Genomic DNA, 12,036 nt, shown 5'->3' with positions numbered 1-12,036 from the left:
TCTGTCCTTCCTTGCATTCTCAAAAATCCTATTTTGTGTTTTCTTGTGATGTTTAGATTTTTTGAAAAGTTTACATATTTACACTATAGTCTGTTAACTAATGGAAGATGACTGAGTGTGATGGGAAACTAATGGCAGCATGGAGCAGAAAGAGTTCCACAGTAGTTTGCTTAGCTATGTTTAGATTATGGCTGCTAAGGGTTTAAATCTCAAAGTACCTGAAATTTGCCTGTGTAACTATAATGAAGGCCATTGAGGATACAGTTAATTCTCCTCAAACATTACCAACATGTTAGAAATGTCTGGTATTATATCTGGTATAGTGAACATTTATAGGATTAGCTGTTTTATTTATTTTTATTTTTACTTTAAGGTGTTTTGAGATAAGGTCTTTATTCCAGTCTGACTTTGAACTCATTGTGTAGCCAAGGTTAGCCTTAAATTCTTTATCTTGTGCTTCTGAGTGCTGGGATTATAGGCATATGCCGTCATGTCTAGCTTGCACTTAGCTACTTTAAAAATGAATTTCAGTTCTCTAAAAATTCATAGATGAGGAAAAGTACAAGTAGATGCTTAGGTGATGGCCCCATTTGTAAATTACTTGTTAGAACCTGAGTTTGATTCCCAGCCCCATGTGAATAACCTACCATAGTATTGCACACTTTTAATCCCAGCACTGGGGAGATGAAGAAGCTGGATCCCTGGATTTTACTTACCAGCCAATCTAGCCTGTTTTTGAGTATTAGACCAACCAGAGACCCTGTCTGAAAAAAAGGTGAATGGCGGTTGAACAACACCTGGAGAAAATACACCCTCTGAAACATTACATTTCTTAATAGTTAAAGCATAGTAACAGACTCATTTGTATTATGGAGTAGCATGTAAATTACATAGATTTTTACAGTAGATCTTAAATCTCCATACCTCTTTCTTCTGTCATTGGATATAGATTATAGGGAAGGTTGAAAATGTTTATACATTTTATAAATTCCTTATCTTTATTTAGCATAAGTGAAATGCATATGGAAATGATACATGCTTGTAAAATGTAGTGTTTTTCATTTCGCTTTATTTAAAAAGCATGATATACTGACACTAAGCAATTTAATGAGACTAAATACATTTAGAGACACTGTTCTTTTCAAAGTATCCTGTGTGCTCTGTGCATTTGCTGTTGTAAAATATGTATACATGTATACTCCTGACATAGATGGCATGTATTTTCATTATAAGAAGTTATATATACATAATTTCATTTTTAAAAAATGGCAGTGGTGATTTGATGGTAGAGTGTGGGAGTAGGTAAATCCCCCCCCCTTGTCCACAGTTTGTTTTTTATAATTATATAAGGGATCAGGAGTGTTAGTTTAGTAGTAGAGCACCTGTCTAATTTATGGGAGATCCTGGGTTTATCTCTAGCACTGAAAAAAAATTATATGAAAAATTTAGAAAGGGTACATATTAGATCAAGTTGCTGTTACAAGGAGACTCCAAAACATAGTAGCGTAAAGAAGTTAGTTTATTTTTCTTTTACCTAAAAGTCCATAGGAGAGGATTAACAAGATTGGTTTGTTCTCAGCAAGAGCCTCTAGGAATCCCTAGGTTATTATTGAGTGAGCTTTGCCGTTCTCTTTGAGATTTCACTGTTAGTTAGGCCCTTTCTTTTCTATAGGCAAGAAACTATGCACTTAAGAGGATCTGGATGTTGTACATATATTTTCAGTTACATCCTTTTGCTTAAACTTAATTACCTAATGTGATTAAGCATCTTGTCATTTTTGTTTGTTTGTTTGTTTTATGAGGCAAGATTTTTCTGTGTAGCCCTGGCTGTCGAACTCATTCTGTAGACCAGGTTGGCCTCTAACTGCCTGCCTCTGTCTCCTGAGTGCTAGGATTAAAGGTGTGTGTCACCACTTTCTGGCTTTCTCTGTCTATTTGAAAAGATTATTTTCATGGTATCTAGGCATTTCCTTTTATATATTAAATTTACTAACATGCAGTTTCTTTAGTATTTTTTAATGCCTTTTAAATTTGTTATTTGTAATAATGTCTCTATTTCTCCCTTTCATTGGTTATAAGTTTCTGAAATATTGTTAGTGATAGAATTTATATTTGGCCTGAATTTAGAGTGTATTAGCGTATATATTCATTACCATGTGAAAAGGTTATCTTTTTATCATTAGTGTGTTTTGTGTTGTGTTTGTGTGTGAGTGGGCACATCTACCCATATATGGCCTGTAAGGCCAGGGGAGGTTATTAGGTATATTTCTTAATTGTTTTCCATCTTATTCTTTTGAGGCAGGTACTCTGAACCAAATCTCAGTTTCTTTATTTTCACTACACTAGCTAAAGAGCATGTCTGTCTGTCTGTGTCTACCATTGGTGAGGTTACAGGTTGAGAGCTATGTCTGTCTTTAGTATTAAGGGATTTTAGTCTTGTCTTTAAATTTACTTTTTAATTTCTTGAGATGGATACTGTTTTGTTCTGATTTATTGAGGTCGTTCATAATTTTGACTTAACAGAATACTTGAACTTCTAGGAACTCTATAGTGTGATTTATTTGGTTTTGCTAGTGTTGTGTTTAGAATAGTTTAAACCTATTAAATTTCTTTATTAGGATTTTAGTATTAGATTTATTGTCTAGTTTCCTCTAGCTTTATTTATCTCTGCTTCCCTATTGTTCCTCATCCGCTTCTGTCATTTTAGCTACAAGTACAAAGAGCTGTGTGTTTATGTTTGTTTAATACAATAACATTTTAGCTTTTTTAAGGGAACATGATCTTATAAATCTAACTTTGTAACTAAAGCAAACTTTCTTGAAGGGTTGTCCTTTGGGTTATTAGAAACATCATGCAAATTCTATGGATATGGATCTCTGCTTAGTTAATATATCTCTGCTCTGTTGAAATGGGATTTTTTATTTTTCTTCAAGACAGGGTTTCTCTGTGTAGCCCTGGCTGCCCTGGAACTTACTTTATAGACCAGACTGGGAAACAGGACATTTTTAAAGATTTCTTTTTATCTTTTAACCGTGTCTGTGTCGTGGTATTTGTTAATGTGAGTGCAGTACCCACTGAGTCCAGAAGAGGACATTATCCTTGAGCTGGAGTTACAAGTAGTTGTGAGCTACCCACTTCCATTCTGGGAAAGAAATGTGGGTTTTTTGTAAGAGCTTTATATACTCTTAACCACTGATTATCTCTCTGCAATCACCCCCCATTGTGTTTTTTAATACTTTTAGAAGTATTGCAAGTGTTAACCACTAATTTTAATAATTTGCCTAGTCTCGGATCATTGGTGAGATAATAAAATACTGATGTTCTAGTCACTATGAAAGTTTAGGTTATTTATTTTTTTAATTTTGATAGTATAGTTTTCAGATACTTAGCAGCTTTTTATTATAACTGTTTATAGCATGGTTTCACTCTTTAATTTTCTCCATTAGTAGTCTGTAGTTTTTATAATAATGTAATGGAATATGTCAGTTGTATTACTTTTTTTTAACATAGGAAGACTAATTACATTACAAAAAGTGGTATTATAAATACTTGTAACTGGCTGGATATTGGTGGTGCACACCTTTAATCCCAGCATTCAGGAGGCAGAGAAAGGCAGATCTCTGTGAGTTTGAGGTCAGCCTGATCTACAGAGCGAGTTCCAGGACAGCCAGAGCTCCACAGAGACCCTGTCTCAAAAAAGTCCAAACCAAACCAAACCAAACTTTTAACTAAGTAACTAAATATCACCTTTATTTTAATTGTTCACATTGGGTGTTTGTTCTTCATTCTCCTCATTTCTTTCCACTATTTTAATACAAACCATTTCATTTCCTTTTTAGTTAAACCTAGTATTTTCCTTCATTATTTCAAACTCACTACTATGTTTAACTATTTTTTTCTTGTTAAAACTTGTTTTCCAGACCTTTATTTTCCTGATATTTTATTTCCCAGACATTCAGGATAAAATTAAATACTAAGACATTTAAGGGGCTTAAAACACAAAGAAGCTATTAATCCTTTTAAAATAAGGAAAATCCTGCTTTTTAATTTCCTACTCTTTCTATTGTGGCTCAGTAAATTCTAGAATGTTAACAGTTTAACAGCATTCAACTTAAAATAGTACTACCAAAAATATTCTGTTCTATGCACAACTAATTCATTGTTCTGTCAGTAAAAGATTTTCACCATGCCAGGCAGTAGTGGTGCACACCTTTAAGACCAGTAGTTGGGAGACAGAAGCAGGTGGACCTCTCTTAATTCAAGGCCAGCCTGGTAGCCTGGTCTACAGAGTGAGTTACAGGGCAGCCAAGGGTACTCAGAGAGACCCTGCCTTGAAAAACCAAAAGGGGGATTTAAAAAAAAAAAAGGAAAAAGAAAAGAAAAGAAGGGAAATGAAAGAAAGAAAGGAAGAAAGAAAGAGGAAAAAAGTTCATCAAACCAATATTCATATATACAAAATCAGAATTTTTAAATAATATCTAGGTACAGAAGCACATATCTATGCTCAAAGTACTCCAGAGGTGAAGGCAGAAGAATTGTTAAAAGATTGAGGCATGCCTGGGCTACTGTATAATAGAGTCTCTTAACACCAAAAGAAAAATTTCCCCAAAAAAATAATAGCCAGGAGTTGTGTCTACTCCTGTAATGCCAGCACCTGAGAGTCAGAGAACTGACAGGTCTATACATAGCAAAGCAGCCTCAAAAACCAAACACTAAGGCTACACAATGCCCTGGGCTAGTTTGATCCAGTACATAGCCTTGTCTGACCTGGACCTCACAGCAGCCCTGTTTTAGCCTCTGGAAAGCTTATAGGTGTGTGCCTATAAGCTTATATATAGGTCTGGGTTCTTCCCTTCCTTCCTGACAACCCTCACCACCTCCACATGACTCATTAGTTGCCTGCCTTCTCATTGGTCTCAAAAAAAATCCTCCAGGCTTCAGATCTCAAGTATTTGTGACTATAGTCATTCGCCATATTTAGTATTTCTTCTGAAATTAAATCTATTGTGTCCAACACTGCTGATAGATTGTAAATTGAAAAGAAATAATGCAGTAAGGACAATTTCATAAGTCTGGACTAAGGGAAAAGCTTGTGATATCTGGATAAATTTGAAGTACAGGGTTGGGTTCATCCTTAGACTTTTAAATAGGTATGCCCTTCTGTCAAGTTGTTTCCCTGGAATCCACCTATTATTTTTTCAGAATTGAAAATAACTGACGGAAGGAACTCTTTTCTCTTAGTTTGCACAATTGTGGTAGAGAACAGTAAATGCCACACTCTATTCATCTTTCTTTGAGTCTATGCAGATTTGCTTTTATCTTATTAATAATACCTTTACCAGGCTTTGCCTTTTTTCTTTTTTTTCTTTTTTTTAAGAGAACTCGTAGCTGCTTTCTGAAAGAATATTAATAGGGAGCCTGTTGGTGCTGGGTTTTTGATTTGTTTTGTTTTTTGTTTGGGTCTCATCATTCATTTTATTCTTGTTTGTTAGCTGTGCTTAAGATTTAATTTAATGTTTTTTTTTCTGTTAGAAAGCAAGTATTCATTTCTAAAAGTTCAAAAATAAAGGAACATTTAAATGGAAGCAGATTATCTCTGGCCCTATGATTAAATGACAAATACTAGTTGTATGCATTTCTCCTGAGTCACTCCTTGAGGATTCTCATCCCTTCATATATAGTCTGCAGTCTGTGTCTGTGGTAAAATAGACACATTCCTTAAATTCAAATGGTTCAAAGTTTAATGTTCTTTTAAAAATTATCTTTAAAAAACAATTTGGATACTGAATCAGGGAAGTTGTGACTTGTCTCAGGGCTCACCGTAACATTCTGAAGAGGGAGCTAGTTTTATATACTACAGCACAGAGCATGCTGAACAGTAATTTTGGAATCTCAGTTGTGCATTTGTGTTAGGAATACTTTCAGTTATATCTGGTCTCGTGTTTCTAGTAGAACTGCTTGCCAAAAACAAAAAAAAAAACCACTCGTTGTCTTTGCCTTTTCAGAAGTGTAACATTACTGGTCACGGCAGTCCATTTTCCTCACAGTTGTGATAATATGCTGTGAAAGATGGAAGTTTTGAGTATGTCTTGTATGTGGCATAAAATTGTGAATCAGTAAAATTAAGGATTATAAGCATTTGATTGTTATGTAAAACCTGCCAAGTTTGGGACTGGAATAAGTTCAGGGAGAAATAACACATGGCTCTTTTGGGTATATGAACACAGAGTTTGGGTGCATGTTTTAAGAATTGAAATGTCACCCTGGCGGTGGTAGTGCATACCTTTAATTCCAGTTCTGGGAGGCAGAGGCAGGTGGCAGTTGGATTTCAGTGAGTTCCAGGCCATCCTGGTCTACAGAGTGAGTTCCAGGACAGCCAGGACTGTTAAACAGAGAAACCCTGTCTAAGAAAACAAAAAACAAGAGAGAGAGAGAGAGAAAGAGAGAGAGAGAGAGAGAGAGAGAGAGAGAGAGAGAGAGAGAAATGTCTATGTACTCTTTTCAATCAGTAAAATCTCAGTTGTGAGTTGTTTAAAAACTGCTATTAGAGAAGAAAACCATGAATAGTTTGCATAAGAAAGAACATAGATTGGGACTGAAGAGATGGCTTAGTGATTGAGAGCACTGACTGCTCTTCCAGAAGAAGCAAGGTCAATTCTTAGAACCTCCATCCCCCCCACCCCCGCAAAGAAGCACAGATAAGGTAGGTTCAAGTTTCTAGTTTCTAGGCTTCCTGTTTCTTTCATGTTCTCACTGCTAGCATTTATGTCATTTACCCCTATGAGTTCATTATATAATCATATAAAATTTTTGTTTTATTTATTTTGAGATAGGGTTTCTGTCTCCTTGACTGTCCTGATATTCATTGTGTAGACCAGGCTATCCACAAGCTCAAAGATCCACCTGCCTCTGAACCAGCACACCTAGCTATTTAGAAAACATTTTAAATATAAAACTTGTTATTCATTACTTTCAATTACTTTCAATAGCCTTTTCATTCATTTTTTGATATATGTAGATTCATCTTTATTATGTCACTCTTGTTCAAGTACAAACTTTATTAAAAATTTTATGAACTTTTGATTGGCGTTGTTAGCATTAATTAACATTAGTTTCCTTCTGTTGTTTTTCCATACTCTTAGCTTTAGCTGATCATCTGCCTGTACCTCCCCTTACCTGTCTCTTTGCCTGTGTTCCCTTTCTTGTGCGCTTATGTCCCAAGTGCTCCTTCTACTTTCATATCTCATATGTTCTGTTAATCCTTCTCACCCATCTTCCTTAAAGCACCCCCTATGAGCCTCTTTCTGGTTTCCTACCTGTGTTCACATTCACCTCCACATAAATACATGATTATGTAAATTAGTTAGGATGTACATATGAGAGAAAATGTATTTACCTACTTTCCACTTCCTGCTCTGGCTGTTGGAACTTGTAACAATCCTCCTGCTCCACCTCCCGAGTGCCATCTTGGTCCTTAAAGCTATATTTTAATTAACAAACCTACCATTTTTCATTAATGGACATTTAGCCCATTATTTACCATAGCAAAACAGTGCTCCTCATACCCGACTTCTCATACAAATTTGTAGGCACAGGCTGCTTGTTTGTTTTCCAGCTGGCCAGACCCAAAATAGTCACATAGAAACTGTATTATTTAAACATTGCTTGGCCTATTTTAAGCATATTTTTGGATAAAAATATCTTAAATTAACCCTTTCCTATTAATCTGTGTATTGCCACCTGGCTGTGGCTTACCAGGGAAAGTCTTAGCATCTGTCTCCTTCGGGCGGCTCTCTGACTCCACCTTTTCTCTTCTGGCTCTGCTTGAAAATCCTGCTTTGCTCTATTCTGCAGTACAATAGGCCCAAAGCAGCTTCTTTATTAACCATGGTAATAAAGCATATTCACAGCATACAGAGGGAAATCCCAAATCACCTCCCCTTTTTTGTCTAAATAAAAAGGAAGGTTTTAACTTTAGCGTAGTAAAATTATATATAACAAAATAGGTATTAGGCAAGAATTACAATTGCAATATTTATTTCTATTTGACTTTTATTATAACTAAGGAAAGCTATAATTATAACTATATTTTTAGCGCCATTAAAGACCTTAGAAGGCTATAATATTACCTAAGTTAACAGAAAGTGCATTTAAAGCAACTTTTAAAACTTTAGAATTGGCAGAGACATCTTGCTGCCTGGAGAGTCACCCAAGGCTTTTTTGTAACATTGGGGCACCCATCTTTTGCCCATAGTACCTATATGCCCATCTACAGGCCCATAGTATCAGGTAGACTCTTTTATGATGCAGGAAATTCAAAAGACTGTCTCACCTCTATTGGCAGTTTGTCACTTTTTTTTTTTTTTTTTTTTTTGTATCCTGTAGAATGTCTGGCAAACTCTTTCATAAAACAGGAACCCTGAAGGATAGTCTCACCTTTTTAAGGTAACTTTAGCAGTTGTTTTTTTGCGGGTCCTGCATGTCCAGATTTTACAGCATGCCATCAAGCAGTCCAGGCAAGAGAAGTTTCTTGCCCAAATGACCAACAAACTCTTTAAGGAACCTCCTTGATGCTCATCATCCTCCTGAAGTAGATTGGGGCTGCCAGGAGCAGATGAGTCTCATTGTCATGAAAAATCCTAAGTTTTTAAAACATTTTAAATGCCATATTCTGTTAGTCTTTGAAAGGTTTGTAGAGTGCCTGTCCATTTGAAATATATCTCTGTACATTAGAAAACCTAACTAACATGACTACAAGCTTGACTTTTATAGATGATTATTAACCTTTATTTCTTAATTATACATTTCATTTTTAAATGAGCTGTAGAAACACAGTACGTTAATCAGGAGCAGAAATATACATATAATAAAATTGACCTAAAATTTGTATCAATAAACCAAGATCCATACCAATGCAAAGTATTCATCTCTATAGCATATCTCCCTTTAATTGTAAACAAATGTTTATAAACATTCATTTAGGGAATTTGGGTACATCACCAGAAATGGTCACCCATTTCTCTAAAGTAGCTATAATGATATGGAATTAGTAATTGTAGAGTGTTACGTGTTTGCACTTTAAATTTTACCATCTTTACAGTTGGACTTCAGAGTGTATTAGTTTATTTTGCTCTTCTACCTATATGTTGTTATTTACTAGCTTTTTTAGTATTACCAATTCTTAAGACTCGCAAGGTAGCTGCCAATACTTTATATGTTATTCTTTTTATTTTTACTTTTATCAGGTTCTTTTCTCATTGTCCCTTTTTAAATTTTTGACTGTCTTTCTGGGATATTGCCCTCCTTTGGCAGAAATATTTTTTAAAACAATTTTTTAAAATTTAAATTTCTATGTGTAATTTTACTGTGTGTATGTTTGCTTGCTTGTATGCACCACAAACTCTATGTTGTCAAGGGACAATATACAGAAGTTGGTTCATCTTTTCTACCAGATGACTTCAAGGGATCAAAGTCAGATCTTTAGGCTAGGTGATAAGCACCTGTATTCTCTGAGCTATCTCACTGCCCCTGTTTGCAGTTTTTTGAGGTAAGTCAATTCCTAGAATTTTGTACTGTGTTATCCAAGATCATATATCTAGTAGTGGAAAAGGTGAGGTGGAAATGAGCTCTTTTTCTTCAAATGTCAGATTATCCACATATATTTTACGATTTTTGAATAACACGTGGTAACCTACTTCTGTGGAATCTGTCCATTATACCAAAAATATTCAGATGAAGTTGCTTTTGTATTATCTATTGTACTATCTCATGCTACTTTGTCTCTTCTTTCTTTCTCAGTTTAAAAATCTTTAAAAATTAAAAATATAATTTTAAAGAAACCTTGAAAGTGTTATTTAATTTTTTTTTTATTTGTAGAGGTACACTTTCTAGAAAGATTTGGTATTTCTAAGCCCCAATATATTGTTGCCTTCTCAACATTCAGTAAATTACTTCACTAAAATGCAAATGATGTGTAGTTAAGAAAAAGTCTTTCAGTTGGGCATGGTGGTGCATGCCTTTAATCCCAGAACTCAGGAGGCAGAGAAATGCAGATGCATTGACTTTGAGGACAGTCTGATTTACATAGTGAGTTCCAGGACAGCCAGGGCTGCATTGAGAGGCCCTTTCCTTCCCCCCTGTATCTCCCCTCCCCCCAAAAAAAGGACAGAAAAGAAGAGGAAAGAAAACATCTTAAAGCCACAGATATGAGAAGTATACATGGCAGTCCTTAATTTCAGGTTACTTTCCTATTGGTGGACACTGTGTTGAAGCCTATTTTCTAGTTTTAAATGCTCACATTACTCAGCAGAATTCTATTCTGCATCCCTGGTTTTAATATAGAAAAAATGACTAATTCATATTTACAAACTAGGAATATCGGATTGTTTATGAATACATAACCAGTTCTTTCTTATTTTAAATTTTAAATTTGAAATAAAATTGCAGACTTGTAGGAAGACATTTCAGGAACATATCATATCACATGTAGTTCCTCTGAATTTCCAGTCAATTTTCTTTATGTAAAAATAGGAGTGTACAGCTTGGCTGCCCCATATTGTATGATAGAAAACAAGACACCATTTAGTCATCAAAATCGTCAGGCATTTTCTCAAGAAAATGAAAACAACCCACCTAGTGGTTTTGGACACTTAAATTTAAAAAGTAACATTTTTATATCAATTCAGATAGTAACAGATTTTTCTAACAGAAGATGTCTACTTCTATTGGTTTTTTTTTTTTTTTACTATGTCAACATCCTTGTCTTACTTTCTTAGTGAAATTAAGTTTATATATACAGGTCTTGTTATGTAAAGTAAGAGTAATTCTCCAACTTGTTCTTCTTTTTAAAATTTAAATGAATAGATCTCTTTCTGTGTCAACTTACAAAAATTTATTAAATTGCTATTTCTCTTTCTCTCTTTCTCTCTCACCAGGGTTTCACACTGTAGCCCTAGCTGGCCAATATCTGGCTATGTAGCATAGACTCACAGTATTCTTGTATCTTCCTGTCTCCACTTCACTCATGCTAGAATTATAAGCATTCACAGCTTTATTTCTGTATCTTAACTATTAATGATTTACCCATTTCTGGATGCTATATTGGCAATATTTTCCTCTTTGATATAATGATTGCTGAACATAATATAATGCTTGTTATATGGGTGTGTGTATGTAGAGGAACTTCTTATACAGGCAGTATATTGAATAAAAGACACAGGCTTTTATTTATTTCTTCATTATCTATCTACCTATCTGTCTGCCTTTGGCTGTCTGTCTGTCCATTTTTTTGAAGATTTCATATGTGCTCTTAAAGGCCAGAAGAGGGTGTTGAATCCTCTAGAACTGGAGCTGTGGATGTTAAAGAGCCACCAAGTGGGTAATGTGAACTGAACCTAGAATACTTGCTTTTAATTTTGTTTTCTTCTTTTTGTGTTAGTCAACAATATCTTTTTATGCCTCTCATTTTGGGTGAACACGGCTTAAGTGGGCAAAGAAAGCCTCATCTGTTTATTTTTCCAACACTTCAGCAGTTTATTATACCAAATAAGTTTCCAGTCACCTTTGGGTGCTATTTTATTTTATTTATTTATTTTGGTTTTTGGAGGCATGGTTTCTCTGTGTGTCCTGGATATACTGAAACTCTCTGTGGAGACCAGCCTAGCCTTAACTCAGAAACCCAAGTGCTGGGAATAAAGTCCTCTGCAACCCCCCCCACCGGTGTTATTTTATTAATAGTATAAATTAGATATGTACCAGTGTTTATTATTTATAAAATGACTCGTCCCTACCTGGGACACTGTCTGTACCAGTGTTTCTTACTGCTTATAAGATGGTGGCACATTCCTTTAATCCCAGCACTCAAGAGACAGAGGCAGGTGAAACTCTGTGCATTCAAGGCCAGCCTGATCTACAAAGTGAGTTCCAGGACAACCAGGGCTGTTACAGAGAGACCTTGTGTCAAAAAAACAAAAACAAAAAAAAAACAAAAATGGGGGAAAGCCCATTTAATCTGTATTGATTTATATGTAGTATGAT

The 12,036-nt window shown here is 35.0% G+C and overlaps 1 protein-coding gene across 8 annotated transcripts in view; it reads left to right on the top strand.

The window, feature by feature from the left end:
* Positions 1–12,036, top strand: part of Cnot4 (CCR4-NOT transcription complex subunit 4) — a 104,884-nt gene that overhangs the window by 26,810 nt on the left and 66,038 nt on the right. The window lies entirely within an intron of this gene.

The sequence above is a fragment of the Myodes glareolus genome, chromosome 25 (assembly GCF_982192425.1).
Source record: "Myodes glareolus chromosome 25, mMyoGla1.1, whole genome shotgun sequence".
Taxonomy (NCBI): domain Eukaryota; kingdom Metazoa; phylum Chordata; class Mammalia; order Rodentia; family Cricetidae; genus Myodes; species Myodes glareolus.
The sequence above is the reverse complement of the archived record's forward strand: the minus strand, read 5'-3'. Positions and strand labels throughout refer to the sequence as shown.